This window comes from Megalobrama amblycephala, linkage group LG6 (assembly GCF_018812025.1).
Source record: "Megalobrama amblycephala isolate DHTTF-2021 linkage group LG6, ASM1881202v1, whole genome shotgun sequence".
NCBI lineage: Eukaryota > Metazoa > Chordata > Actinopteri > Cypriniformes > Xenocyprididae > Megalobrama > Megalobrama amblycephala.
In genome coordinates, this window is record NC_063049.1 from 21611420 (window position 1) to 21625711 (window position 14292).

General features: G+C 36.2%; 1 protein-coding gene across 9 annotated transcripts in view; it reads right to left on the minus strand.

The window, feature by feature from the left end:
- pard3bb (par-3 family cell polarity regulator beta b) overlaps positions 1-14292 on the minus strand; it is a 449216-nt gene that overhangs the window by 222374 nt on the left and 212550 nt on the right. The gene's annotated exons all lie outside the window — the stretch shown is intronic.

Consider the following 14292-nt stretch of genomic DNA (forward strand, 5'->3'; position numbering starts at 1 on the left):
GAAGACAGGTCATTCCATTCGAACATAAAAAGCCCACTATTTTAGCAGAGAATAGCTCAACCTTTTCATGCCTCTTTTCTGCCTGTGATGGCAATGGGGTCATTTAGAAACATAATCCATTCTCCATTATGTAGTCCACACTCTCAGCTCCCCGCTGCATTCACCCTCCCGCTTTTCCCCATTTCCTTTCTTTTCTCTTTGTCTGTTCTCTTGCCATAATGATGCTAAAATTACCTGTACATCTCTTCAGCGAAAGTTTGTTTTAAAATGAATGTTAATAAAAAGGGAGGGAAAAAAAATGACATTATTATATCTATGTGGTAAAAATAATATTATGTCGCCACGGGAACAGGCTTTCTTTGCAGAGAAGAATGAAGGAGAGCAAATGAAGGAGAAAATGGGTTTAAAAAAGGTCTGAAAGAAGTTTGTATTTGATCTATATAATGGCATAGTGTCTGTTAGAAAGACATAATAGAGACAGAAAGAGATGTTGATGCCAAAGTGTCTAACAGTGTTTTAATGGTATAAGTGAAACATCCAAATCTTTCCCTGGGCATCTCAAATCTTCCCTATCCTAATGCGCACAATCAGTGGGACATATCTTGAAAAACATGATTTTCCTTGCTGTTTTTATATATAATAGATTTATGTACCATGTAATCATACTCTAACAGTCACAACACAAAGCTCACTCCCCAGTCCAAAAGGCCACTTACGGTAACTATAGGCTGAAAAGATCTCAGCCTTCCTGTTATCACCTGGAGGTCTCAGTGGGTTGCAGCCACTGTTCGCAAGTTATTACTTACATTGCAACGTAAAGTCCACACTTTGGGCTCAACAACTAACAGCTAGTTGCTATTTTACACCTAACTCAGTAGTACTTCATGTAGTTGCATCACTGTCAGAACATAGCTAGTAGTTTGCAAGGTCTAGTCTAGTTTGTGTAGTCGCATAATATGCAATTTACCTTCAGTGATCCAATAGCAATCATCATCTCTAGACTGCTAGATTGTTTATATCAAGCTATTATCCCCCAGTGATATTTTTAAAGTTGTATATTTAGTTGTATATAAAAATAACCCAAATTAGGTTAAAAATGGACAAATCCAGCAGTTGGGTTAAATGTTTGACCCAACCTGCTGAGTAGTTTTATTTAACAAAAAATTACTATATTGCTAGCTTAAAATGAACCCAAAATATGTATTAAACATGTATTAAAGGTGAAGTAAGTAGAACTTCAAAAACACTGTTTGGAAGTTAGTCGGGCCGACACCAATAACAAATGTGTAACCAATCAGCATTAGGGAGCGTATGGCGCTCAAGGAGAGAGAACGAGGAAGAGGGAGATTTGAAAAAAAGAAAAACAAACAAGCTGCAGAACTGCAGATGGGACACAATACAAAAGAGCTCAAAAGAATATCACTGGAATGAAGGTTTAAGGCTGGGCAAGCGCTTTAGGACCTACGTTTATATTAGAAAAGCTTTCCAGCGCTGGAGCGGGAAGGCCTGAAAACAGACTCGGAGGCTGCTTTCATTCGTTTCACATGTGAGGAACACTTGGTTTTGATTGTCTGGAGCTGCTGTGCATTCGGTGACTAACAACGAACACTTTGTATATACTCTTGTGTACTGTACGTTCATTTTTTCTGCTTCCTTGTCATTCGTTCATCAACTGCGCTTTATTTTACGTGAAGCGTTATTTTGTTGCACGTCAGCTGTGATAAACACACATCCACTCTCGCATTGCGTGTGTAACAGTGGCCAGATAGCGAGAGTTGTGCAGGTAAACCACTGCACACTGACGACTGCTAGAGAATGAGGTGTTTAGCATCATTGTTAGCACACTCGCCTCGCCTGCCAGCAGCGATCAGGCTGGAGTTCTAGACCGACTCGGAGCAGGGTGGTTAGGATTGGAGTGTGAGTTTTATGAGGCGGAGCAATGAAGAGAGGGTTGGGTTTGTCTGGGTTGATTTCAAATATCAACATTGTCCAACAGCGTTTTTCAAAATCTACTAATCGTATCTTTAAAGTCCCCCTTAAGACTCATCTTTGATCGCACAAATTACATATTTAAACTATTTTTAATGCCTTAAAATAGCTTGAATGTAACTCTACACACTTGCTTCATTTAATATACACAGATCTATGAATATGATAATTAGCCCCGCCTCCACTTCACAAGCTCTGACGAGATCCACTCGGTCAACTTACTGACATAAACGCTGCACAATGGTATCGCTTTTTACAACATTGGACACATAACGCTAATTAATACAATTAGCGTTTTGCTTGACTACATAATCAAACAGCAATTAATTTGTTGCTAATGTTACACAAACCATATTCATATTCACGAGTCAGACAGCTGCCTTCTAATAATCAGTATCCTTAGAAACGCTTTGAACAACTCAGAATGTCAGTGGAGAAAGGCATATAGTTCATCATAACATTGGTACATAACACATGGTTTGGTTTAAAGGTGCCCTAGATTCAAAAATTGAATTTACCTCAGCATAGTTAAATAACAAGAGTTCAGTACATGGAAAAGACATACATTGAGTCTCAAACTCCATTGTTTCCTCCTCCTTATATAAATCTCATTTGTTTAAAAGACCTCCAAAGAACAGGCGAATCTCAACATAACACCGACTGTTACGTAACAGTCGGGGTGAACGGCCCAATATTTGCATATGCCAGCCCATGTTCCCAACATTATAAAAGGCATTAGACAAGGGCAGCCAGTTAACGTCTGGATCTGTGCACAGGTGAATCAACAGACTAGGTAAGCAAGCAAGAACAATAGCAAAAAATGGCAGATGGAGCAATAATAACTGACATGATCCATGATATCATGATATTTTTAGTGATATTTGTAAATTGTCTTTCTAAATGTTTCGTTAGCATGTTGCTAATGTACTGTTAAATGTGGTTAAAGTTACCATCGTTTCTTACTGTATTCACGGAGACAAGAGCCGTCGCTATTTTCATTTTTAAACACTTACAATCTGTATAATTCATAAACACAACTTCATTCTTTATAAATCTCTTCAACAGTGTAGCATTAGCCGTTAGCCACGGAGCACAGCTTCAAATTCACTCAGAATAAAACGTTAACATCCAAATAAATACTTTACTCACATAATTCGAAGCACGCATACAGCATGCATGACGAACATCTTGTAAAGATCCATTTGAGGGTTATATTAGCTGTGTGAACTTTGTAAATGCGCTGTAATATAGTCGACAGCTCATGTGGCAGGGAGCACGCGAATTAAAGGGGCGGCGCTGCCTAAATCAGTGCATTGTTAATGATCCCCGAAAATAGGCAGTTAAAAAAATTAATTTAAAAAAATCTATGGGGTATTTTGAGCTGAAACTTCACAGACACATTCAGGGGACACCTTAGACTTATATTGCATCTTGTGAAAAAGCATTCTTGGGCACCTTTAAAGCATGTTAAAAATACCACATATGAACAACATTAAAAACTTTTCATTAAAAACGCCTTTTCACCACAGTGGGAATTCAAGATGTTTAATAAATGAACATTTATTAATAGGTTTAATACATAATAATTAAATAATAAAAAATATTAAATTGCTTTTTAATAAATGTTCAGCTTTTGATTATTATTGTTGCCTTTACTAATTATGTGTCTAATTTTTAATTTCCAACCTATTTTGTGTTAATTAGCCATATAAACAACAGTTGAGTTAAATAAAACTGCCCAGCAGGTTGGTCAAACATTTAACCCAACCACTGGGTCAAAAAAAAAACACAAACACTGGGATTTGTCCATATTTAACTCAACTTGGGTTGTTTTTAACCCAGCAGATTTTAGAGTGTAGTACATCCAACTTTATCCCAATACATACAGTACACTCAAGCAATATATCATCGCAATATATCAGCCTATGCATAGCACTTTGTCTTTAATAACATGGGATTTTGGCCAAATGATAGAAAAAACTGAGCGCTCACATAGCTACAGTCATAGGCGCCGATCCCGTAGGTGCTCGGGGGCTGGAGCACCCACGGAAATGGTCGAGCACCCACGGAAAAATACGAGATATTCTGATGGGCGTCAATCTATCGCTTGACTCTTCTTTCCAGGGAAATCACTAACAAAATGCACACAAACATGTCCCTGCTCTTGATATACAAACATTAATGAACTTCTTTTAACTTTATGAGGGAAAAAAATAAATGAGGGCAGATTCGAACCACTGATAATTAGAGCACGGCTGGACCTCTGACTCTATTAACAAAAATGCTACCACTAGACCATTAGGGAACACGAAAACTGATCGCGGATTTATCTGTAATATAATATGGATGTAATTATGGTGGGGGGCGATGTGGGGCACTGGGCACCCACCGGCAGAAACATAAATCGTTGCCTATGGTTACAGTAAACTTTATAACTTTAAGTTAATGAAAACACAATGAAAACGTAATGTGATGCACTTACTGCCATAGATGCTGCAGTTCTAATGACGGACAAAATGCATATGTCTGAAATTATTCTAAATTTGTGGGTCAAAAACTCTTTTTGAGTTTGATTTTGGTAAAATGTTAATAATATAATGACGCATAAAAGTGTCTGACTATATATAAAGCCACAATATCAACTTTGACAACATGGTGGCATACAATTACATACAATGTAAACAAATAGAAGTCTTAAAGGAATAGTAGCAAAAAGAGCCAGTTTAATTTAGAGAGTCAGCAAGAGTGTGTCATAAATTGTAGTTAATAAAATTGATTTTTTTGCGGGGGGGGGGGGGGGGGGTATAAATAAAATGGACTATAATATATAAATAATATGGACTATAATCACGTAGAAAATACACTATGAGACACATGATGCACAACCAGTAGTGTACAGTATACCTAGACCTGACAGGAGCTGTAAGGACTGTAAATATTACGGAACATTATTGCAGGAACGAACAGGGTTGAGAAGGCCAGCTAAGACGGAGTATGTGTGGGTCAGCAAGGCCTGGTTTATCTCTGTTTACTGTGGGATTGTGGGTTTTGAAAGTATTAGTGTAACGCACTCACAAACACACACTTGACTCAGCAACTCTTAGAATTTCTGTGAAGCCTGAAAAATACAGCTGACTGTGTGTCATCGGGAAGAGAGGAAAAAGCGAGGGGTTGAAGGAATTTAACCCCGAGTAGATGCCCTAAATGCCCTTAAACTATCTTCCAAATGCCAGTGGGACCGTCTCGTACGTGTTCAAACACACACATCAAACAATAAAAAAAATGATTTTTGTACCAAAGCCATTTTCAAATGACCTGGATACACGTGTGAGCTTTATCTGAATAATTACCCTCTCGTCTGTTCATCAACAGATGTGTTTAAGTAACTAAACCTTAATGAAAGACAGCGAGACCATTCGTGTGAGGTTCAGAATGAAGACAAAGCTCTGGGATCACAGCAAGTCTATCAGCTGGGGAAATCACAGGGCTAAAGCCTGCTGTGTGTACAACTAGCAGAGCTCCTGTATGCTAACAGTCGTGATATTTCACAGCCGAGCCCCCTGCCAGGACCCTGCTCTGAATCGAAATGCCACATCACATTTCCTTCAGCCATTTTCCCCGGTTAGAACGGTTTATCAGTCAGCGTGTACCCCTGCGTGAGACATATGTCCCCAGAACAAGTCTTTCTCCAATAAGCTTTATTGTTTTAATCATTATGACAAGCAAAGTCATTCAAACTGCAATTCTGACAAAAGGCATAAGTGTTTGAATAAGCACCATCTATATGTCTTAGGCTTGCTTTGTCTAATCTGCATACGCAACATCTGTTCCTCCGCCGTGAAAAGCGTCTTAATGATGAACAAGACATATGATGTCATCAGCCGAAGCAGATGGATCACCGTCATCTATAGGTACAGCAGCGAATGACATTCTGAGGGCTTAAAGATGAGCAGATACGCAGCTGTTCGTTCAGGAAATCACACAGTCTCTCATAACCTCTCTGTGTCAGTCACTCACAAACACATGCAGACTTCAGTCTCTATTGTTTGAGGGTGAACAGACAGGTCCCTCAGAATTATTGTGCTCTAGGGAGACAGAGACACCGTATGTGTGCTCTGTGGGGACAGGAAGAGGAAGTGGGGAGGTTCTCTAGGGGACTGGGATGCCATCAGACCTCTGTGGTCTCTGTGAGTGAGCGCTTTACAATGGCTTAAGTTAACAAAGCTTGAAAGGCCACAAAAGATCTTCTGTGGAAAACTGTCAATTACACGTGATGTATAACTTACACAACTGGGGAGTAATATTTTACTGATACTCATTGGGGGGATTTTGCAGGAAACACACTATGGTTTAAAACAGTGGACAGATGCATGTGCTTTCAAAAGAAACTCGTGCCAAACCAAAGTGGTGGCTTGGAAGGGATATCTGCATCAAGGAACCATGAAACTACAGCCAAGGACTTGGTTGGGTTTGACCACAAAAGTTCTGAAAATGCAGACATGGGAGGATTTTGGGAATGTGTTGCAAAACGGAAATGTCTCTCCAATCATCTGATCACTGTTCTAGAACAGAAGATGTAAAAAAACAACCCAAGTTGGGTTGAAAATGGACAAACCCAATGACTGGGGGGTTAAATGTTTGCCAAACATGCTGGGCAGTTTTATTTAACCCAACTATTGTTTAAAAGTTACTATATGGCTGGCTTAAAATGAACCCAAAATAGGCTGGAAATTAAAAATCAGACACATAATTACTAGAGTCGGCAATAATAATCAAAAGGTGAACATTTAAGCAACTTAATAAATGTTTATTGTTTAATTATTATGCATTAAACTTATTAATGCATATTCATTTATTGAGCATATTAATAAATGTTAATTTCCAACATACTTTGGGTTCATTTTAAGCAAGCAATACAGTATTTTTTAAACAATAGTTGAGTTAAATAAAACTACCCAACCACTGGGTTAAAACAAGCCAATCGCTGAGTTTGTCCATTTTCAACCCAACTTCGGTTGTGTATTACATTTATCAAATATACCAAATTCATGCATTTATATTTGTTATTTATTAAATGTATACATTTATTAAAATGCTATAATTGCTGAATAAAAATTATAATTTTGATATATTTTATTTTTAATCACAAAACCATATAAACCATCATGAAAACAGAGAACAATTGTAAGATCTTGGTACAGGTGCTTTGAACAGATTTTTCTGTTTACATATGTCCATTATGTTTATTAAAGTATAACTTAAAAAAAAAAAAAAAAAAAACAATGTTTACTGCGATAAAGTAAAAAAATGAAACTTATTTTATTTGAGCTAGTTGCCAAGGCAACATTTATCATTTTCGTTTAGTTTAACTTGATGGATTAAATAACTAAAGCAGAAAAAATAATACTATATTGACATTTAAAAAAAATAAAATTAATAAAACTAAAACAACAAACAACAAAATGACTAAAACTGAACTAAAATTACAATGAAAACACAAAAAATAAAAATACCGAAACAATTCAAAATATAAATAAAAACTATATCTCTTTATTGTAGACATCATTCTTACGTCATTGACCCAAATATATGTATTTTGAAAATCCAGCACTACCTGCAACAGACTTGCTACCATTTATTCACCTCTGGTATGCATTAAAGTTCAGCATTTCCCAAATTTCGATACTCTACTGTCAATCCCACAATCCCGTTCCCATACAGTCAATCTGCCGCTCCCATACAGAATTAATTGGAAACACTCCCTCAAGTTCAACTCGGCTCACACCTGTGCACATGTAGGGTTAGCCAACCTCACCACTTCCTACTGGGAATGACCATGTATCAGTCCTCTTAATGAGCTACAAGACTCAGCAGTTGTCCTCCCCAGCCAGCCACAGGAATTCTGGAATGCACAGATTCATCAGTCTGAGCCGACTGCTGCTGTTAATGACCAAGTGAGAGCGAGACACGGTCCCACAGTTTTAGCTAAGTTTTGAGATCAAGGAAAATAAATGCACAAACACATACTCTACAGACAATCTAAATGCTAAAATTCTGCAGTAATTAAACACTGTAAAATTTAATCTTACAATGATGTTTTTGCCATTGGCTATTGCGTCAGCCTCTCTTGTAGGTCTTGTACAAATGACAATGTGTTTTGCTTGTGGGTGATAGTGTGCACTTGTTGAGCTTGGGTGATATTTCAATCTCATTTCCCTTCTGGATATACTTTCTGAATAAATTTGCCATTAGGTCTTTCTTGCGGAAAGTTTCCGCATGATTGCCCCACAACTGTCAAAACTTGTGAAAGACAAACAAGCTCAGGTGTCTCATTAAAGTCTGTCTCAGAGTTCAGTTTTACACCCACAGTATTAAATGAGTTTAGTTTAAAAATTAATTGCAGGAATAATGACCCCTCTAGCAATATTAATTACAATTCTAAAATGTATTGTAGTAGCCCAAGTATAATCAAATATATTAGTTTTATTTTTTCACCTTCAAAAAATTAATACATAAATAATTAAAAAAAATCTTTTAAATCAGTTCTATCATCCATAATTACATACTGCAATTTGCCTGATGACTCCAACAACCAGCTCTGATGAAATCATCACAATGTATACAGAACATCCAATGTTGTATTAAAATTTAGCTTTTTTTTTTTTTTTTGGAGTAATTTCCTGGCATAAATTTAGCCTATACTCTTTGGAAAACCATTATGCCAATGATCATTATGCCTAGTTAGACAGCTCTCTAGGGTTTGTAACAGATACTGCAACACTTGTGTATCTGTGTAAGGGGATAACAGTGGTAGAAATGCCAAATTTGTACCTCCTTGAAATGGAGAAAATACAGCAAAAGGAAACCTCAGGGTCATGGTGCTTGTCCCATCCATTTCCTCTTGATAGTTTTCTGCAGAGGGTGATTCAACCCATGGAAAGGGGAAGGAAGGATGAGGAAGAGGAAACATGGTAGCAAAGCCATCATCCTTCACTGTTAGTCTATCTGTCATTGATTTGCTCAAAACTCCCTCCTTTCGTTTGCCCATAGGGTCACAGCAAATCAAGACTCAAGGCCAGAGAGAGTCTGTGACAGACGGTTAATGCAGCATGTAGTGAGACAGCAAACAAACACTGAGCTTTAATGGTCACTTTAGCTTCTTTAGAGTTGAACAGACTGAAAAGACAAAAAAAGAGGCGTTTTATCAGAGTCTGGTAACAGGAAGGAACAAAGAGAGACTGTTAAAGGAGGAGTGAGAGAGACACTCCTGGACAATCAATGATGCGATGTTAAACAAGAGCTGAATTGATTCACTTGATGTGCTTGCCATGTAAAAAAAAAACAGAGTAAACATTTAGTTCTGAACAGTGCTGAGGGCCTGTAGCTGTGGTGTATAACACACAGTCATAGCTTATTTGATTCTTTTGCACTTAATTTAATTAAGTTGCACATAAATCATTAAAAATTAATTTGAGACTGGACTTGTAAACAAGATTTGACTTGAATTCCAATTTACAGACTCAGAGAACAGTAAGCTTAAGTAGATGGTATTACTAAAAAAAATATATATATATTATTATTATTATTAATATTATTATTAGGGGACAAGCACCGAAGGCACTTATTGTAATTGTTAGTGTTCTTATTATTATTCCGCTCTGGAAGTCTATGGCAGCCCATAGAAACGTATGTTAAAAAGTTGTGAAATTTGGCACACTGATAGAGGCTAGTCCGAACTGTGTTTATACCAAAGCTGGAGTCTCTAACTCAATCCCTCTAGCGCCACCACCTGTCCAAAGTTTCACTCACGTTTGTGCTAATAACTTTTTAACTATAAGGGCTAGAAACAAAATTCTTTTTTTTCCCCATTTGATTCCTTCAGCCGATTCGATTGCTATGACGTCATTTTCCGTCATGAAAATTTTCCCTATGAAAAACATACTTTTACAAACTCGTCTTAGGCCGTTGTGCCGATTTTCATGAAATTTGAACAAGATCATCTCTGCACTGCTTTGCCCTACTGACACCAAACTTTGCATGTTTCCTTGTCACCTTACTCTGACTACACCACATTAGTTTGATCACAGTGACACCAATTGGTTCACTCTGATAAACCTTTCAATCATATTTCTAATGATTCTATTACAATTTTTCAGCCAATTTGCCTAAAATCATCTTAAAATGTCATTACTTTTTGTTGCAGCTGGTCAGTGTTAATTTCATTGACGAATAATTTTTGTCAATTTTCGTCAACATCATTTTTTCATGAAAATGAGACGATGACTAAATTAAAATGTGTTTTGAATGACTAAAACGATGACTAAAATCTACTCTCATTTTTCGTCAACGAATAAAAACAAAACGAAAATGATAGAGAGGGACGATTTGGGAAGATATCTAGTCAGGACTGCTGTCCTGTGTGGAAGATGCGCACATTTGAAGTGTAACGTGCTGATCTAACCGTGGGAAAATGTGGCGATGGCGTGGCATGGCTCGAGCAGCAGCACTTTAGACTGCTTCGCAATTAATGAATCACGTACATTTATGCCAAGCGATTGCTTACAAGCTAATGTTGATGAATTATGACAATGTTTACTGCACAGTGTTTATATGGTAATATGTTGTAGACGGTTGTAAGAATGCATATTTTATCTCCCTCATCTGAACTTAAATGAGCAGCCTGCTACTTGTACAGTGCAGACTGCAGACATTTCAGAATAAGAGTCACGGTGTATGCGGGATGGTTTATAATTATTTTTTTCCTAGTCATTATTGTTATTTTGTTTACACAAACTGTATTTAACTTAATTTAATTTCTATTTAATTCATAGTAAACTACTGTATCTTCTGTCACAGGAAGGAAAGACTAAGAACATTATTTGACACATTAATCAATATATAAAGTATAAGGGTTATTATAGTTAAAAATAAAACCATAAAAATCTTCATTAGTTGAAATAAAAGTTAACTGAAATAAAAATATAAAAAATTTAAACATTTTATTTCATCTAGTTTCCAAGCTTTGGCTTAACCTGCTGTACTAAAATAACTAAAACAGAAAAAAAAAAAAAAAATATATATATATATATATATATATATATATATATATATATATAGCTATGGAAAAAATTAAGAGACCACTTAACATTGATTTCTGAACTTGGAGTGGTCTCTTAATTTTTTCCATAGCTGTATATATATAAATATAATGACATTTAAAAGCAAACACTAAAAGACGTAAACAAAAAAATACTAACACTTTTAACTAAAATTACAATGAAAACAGAAAAATCAAATCTATTTTTTTTTTTTTTTTACAAAAACTATAATACTACCTGAAAAGCACTGAATTTAGCTCTCTTTCGCGTCTTTTTGCACTTATTAAACGGTTAAAAAAATGTCAGTTTTGGCAAGTAAAGTACAGTTGGTTGTCTTAAGACAGTGCACATAAACAGTTTGGAGAATATCAGACATATGTCAATGTATTGGATCTGTGTATTGTTAGAGAAATGCTTACTTAATGCATTACAATTTAACTAAATTAGATTTTAGCTGACTAAGTCTACTGTATATTTAGTAGACTAAAATGTTATGTTATTTAGTCGACTAAAACTAGACTAAAATTAAAACAATTTCCGATGACTAAAATATGACTAAAACTAAATGGCATTTTAGTCAAAAAACTATAACTTAAACTAAATCAAACTTTGCTGTCAAAATTAACACTGCAGCTGGTCTGACGCTTCCACCATGGCTTATTGTGCTCTTTGAGCTTGGCCCCAATAATTGCTGCTTGCAGCTATATTTATTATTAAATCTTTTAATTCAAGTAAAATCATTAAACTTTATTTTGACTTCAAAAGAAATTACTAGAAAAAGCAATTACAGGTCATCATATTTTACTGCTCCAAGAGAAATTAGGATTATTCTGGTGTTATTTGGTCAGTTCGTCATATCTTCCATCTAAAAATATTTTTTGGTCTATCTAAAAACATTTTCTTTGGTCAGTAACTTTTCATACAGCTACTGTATTATTATTACACAAAAATTATACTGGATGATCTCATCTCCGTAATGCATTATGGCACATAAGGAATTTTATATTGCTTTATCGCACATAAAAAATGAGGAAATCATGTACTTTCCCCACACAAACAATAAATGCATCTGTATCATTTCGCTCTCATAAGGCGCAAGAAAATTCCAGTGGTCTTCTTTGCCTGAGGGCATTTCTGTTCCGATCCGACAAAGACATACATTCAACTGAGACTAATTTCATTAACCACCAGCAAGAAGTATAGTGCTGTCATTCACACACAAACCGGAAAAATAACAAATATTGTATTACCCCGAGTCTTATTACTGTCTCTTCATAATTGACACAGTATTAGATATTATGCAAAACACAATCCAACTACATAAGTGAGTGCAGCTGGGCTGGTATTAGCTGCAGCAGGTCTGTAAGCACTGCAAAAGCCTGGATAAACAAGAGCTGAGAGCCGACCGGCCGGCCGGCATGCTGAGGATCTAGAGGGAAAAGGAGGATTTAATGTGAGGGAGTGTCGGCAAGCTGCAATGGTCAGACATGAACTCACTGAGACATACGGCCAGATGGGTATCTGCTCACCCTGAGCCGGTGAGGTCATAATGATGCCAGAATCATGTGAACGTGCATCATGACAATACTTCAACTATTTTAATGAAACATAGTGTTGATAAAAATATGAAAAAAAAAAAAAAAAAAAAAAAAAAAAAAAGCATGGCTATACTAACAAGAAAAAAAAATGAGAAAGAATATGACTGTTGCAAATAATCCAATAATAGTCAATAATGTCTGGAAATTGAAGCGCTTTGCTTACAGGTTAATTAACACCTAAGCAGATCCTATATTATAGTAATTAGATATATTATACAAAAAAGGATAACATTTACATTTTCAATATACTCTTTCTGTAACAACATATTAAAACACATCTATAACACAGACAATGAATAACTCAAACAAAGAATTCGCAATATCATGTTGCAATAGCGAAATAATAATGTTATTTCAGGAGATCAGGTTTTCACCAAGAACAGTTTTCACATGTTTTTCTTAAATCTTGATGTGTTTAAATTAATATTTAACAGCTTCCCATCATATACTCATCACTTAAAATTTTATTTTCAACTACAATTGAAGAGCTTGGTTCCAGAACACGATAAGCGCCATTTAAAAAAAGTTCTTGCCAAAATCAGTATTGTATCTGGTCGGTATAGAGTGCCCAGGGATGACGCATTTTTGTAGGCAAAACCCGGAAGTGAGTTAGCATTTTAGGACTTCCGGTTCCAACGGCGTCAAGTCTATGGGTTTTTTTGAATGGGTTTTTGCTAAATCGCCTGAAATAAGGTCTGTGGTTAACAAAGCCTCTAAATACTTTCACGTTTTGATCTATGACATAAAACACACCAGTTATAACCCACTTGTGATTTTTTAAACTTTTACTGTGTCTTAAAATCGGCGGTTGATAACAAATTGCTAAAAGGGACTACTTCCTTTGGTGGGGACTTTAGACGTCATTACGTTAAAAACGGGACATTTGGACAGCATTTCTCATGAAAAAGTGGATAAGTATTCATAACAGCACATATCATAATCAGCGAGCATGTTTTTAAATAAAGTTGTTTTTTAAATACAGTTTCGAGGAAGCTTGGTGGTGACGACGTTGATCCGCGACCGATGGTGTGCTGTAGTCCGTTTATAGCCTACTGTTAGCCTTTTATATCTGACGACTTTATTTAGGCTTCAAAATCTATAAATGTTGTGTTAACTCGTAAAGATTATCTTGATAGACAAAACGTGTAAGTGTCATAACCCTTTGTTAAACACAGAGCTTATTTTCTGCGATTTTCCAAAAGTCTATGGGAAAAATGCATAGGCTTTCAACCGAGGGAATCCGTGCGCTGCTAACTTCCGGGTTAGCCTACAAAAACGCGTCATCCCTGGGGCACTCTATTGAAAAGTAAATCTTTATTTTTACTCAACATGCGAAATCTGCCATGTTATTCTGTCATGTTTTCTCCCTTTCTTTCCAAACCACGACAAACGCCAGTCTCCCTTCTCTGCAGAATGTAATACATCCGCTCAAGCCAATCACAGAACACCATTCCACGCACTGTAAACAGTAATGGCAGTGCTCTGAATACACCCGGCATTTCTAGTTTTCCTTATCTATTTTGTACTTTGTGATTAACAAAAAACATAAAAGTGAATAATTGTGATGGCATTTATGAACCTTTGGTGGTTTCTGTGGTGGGTAAGAA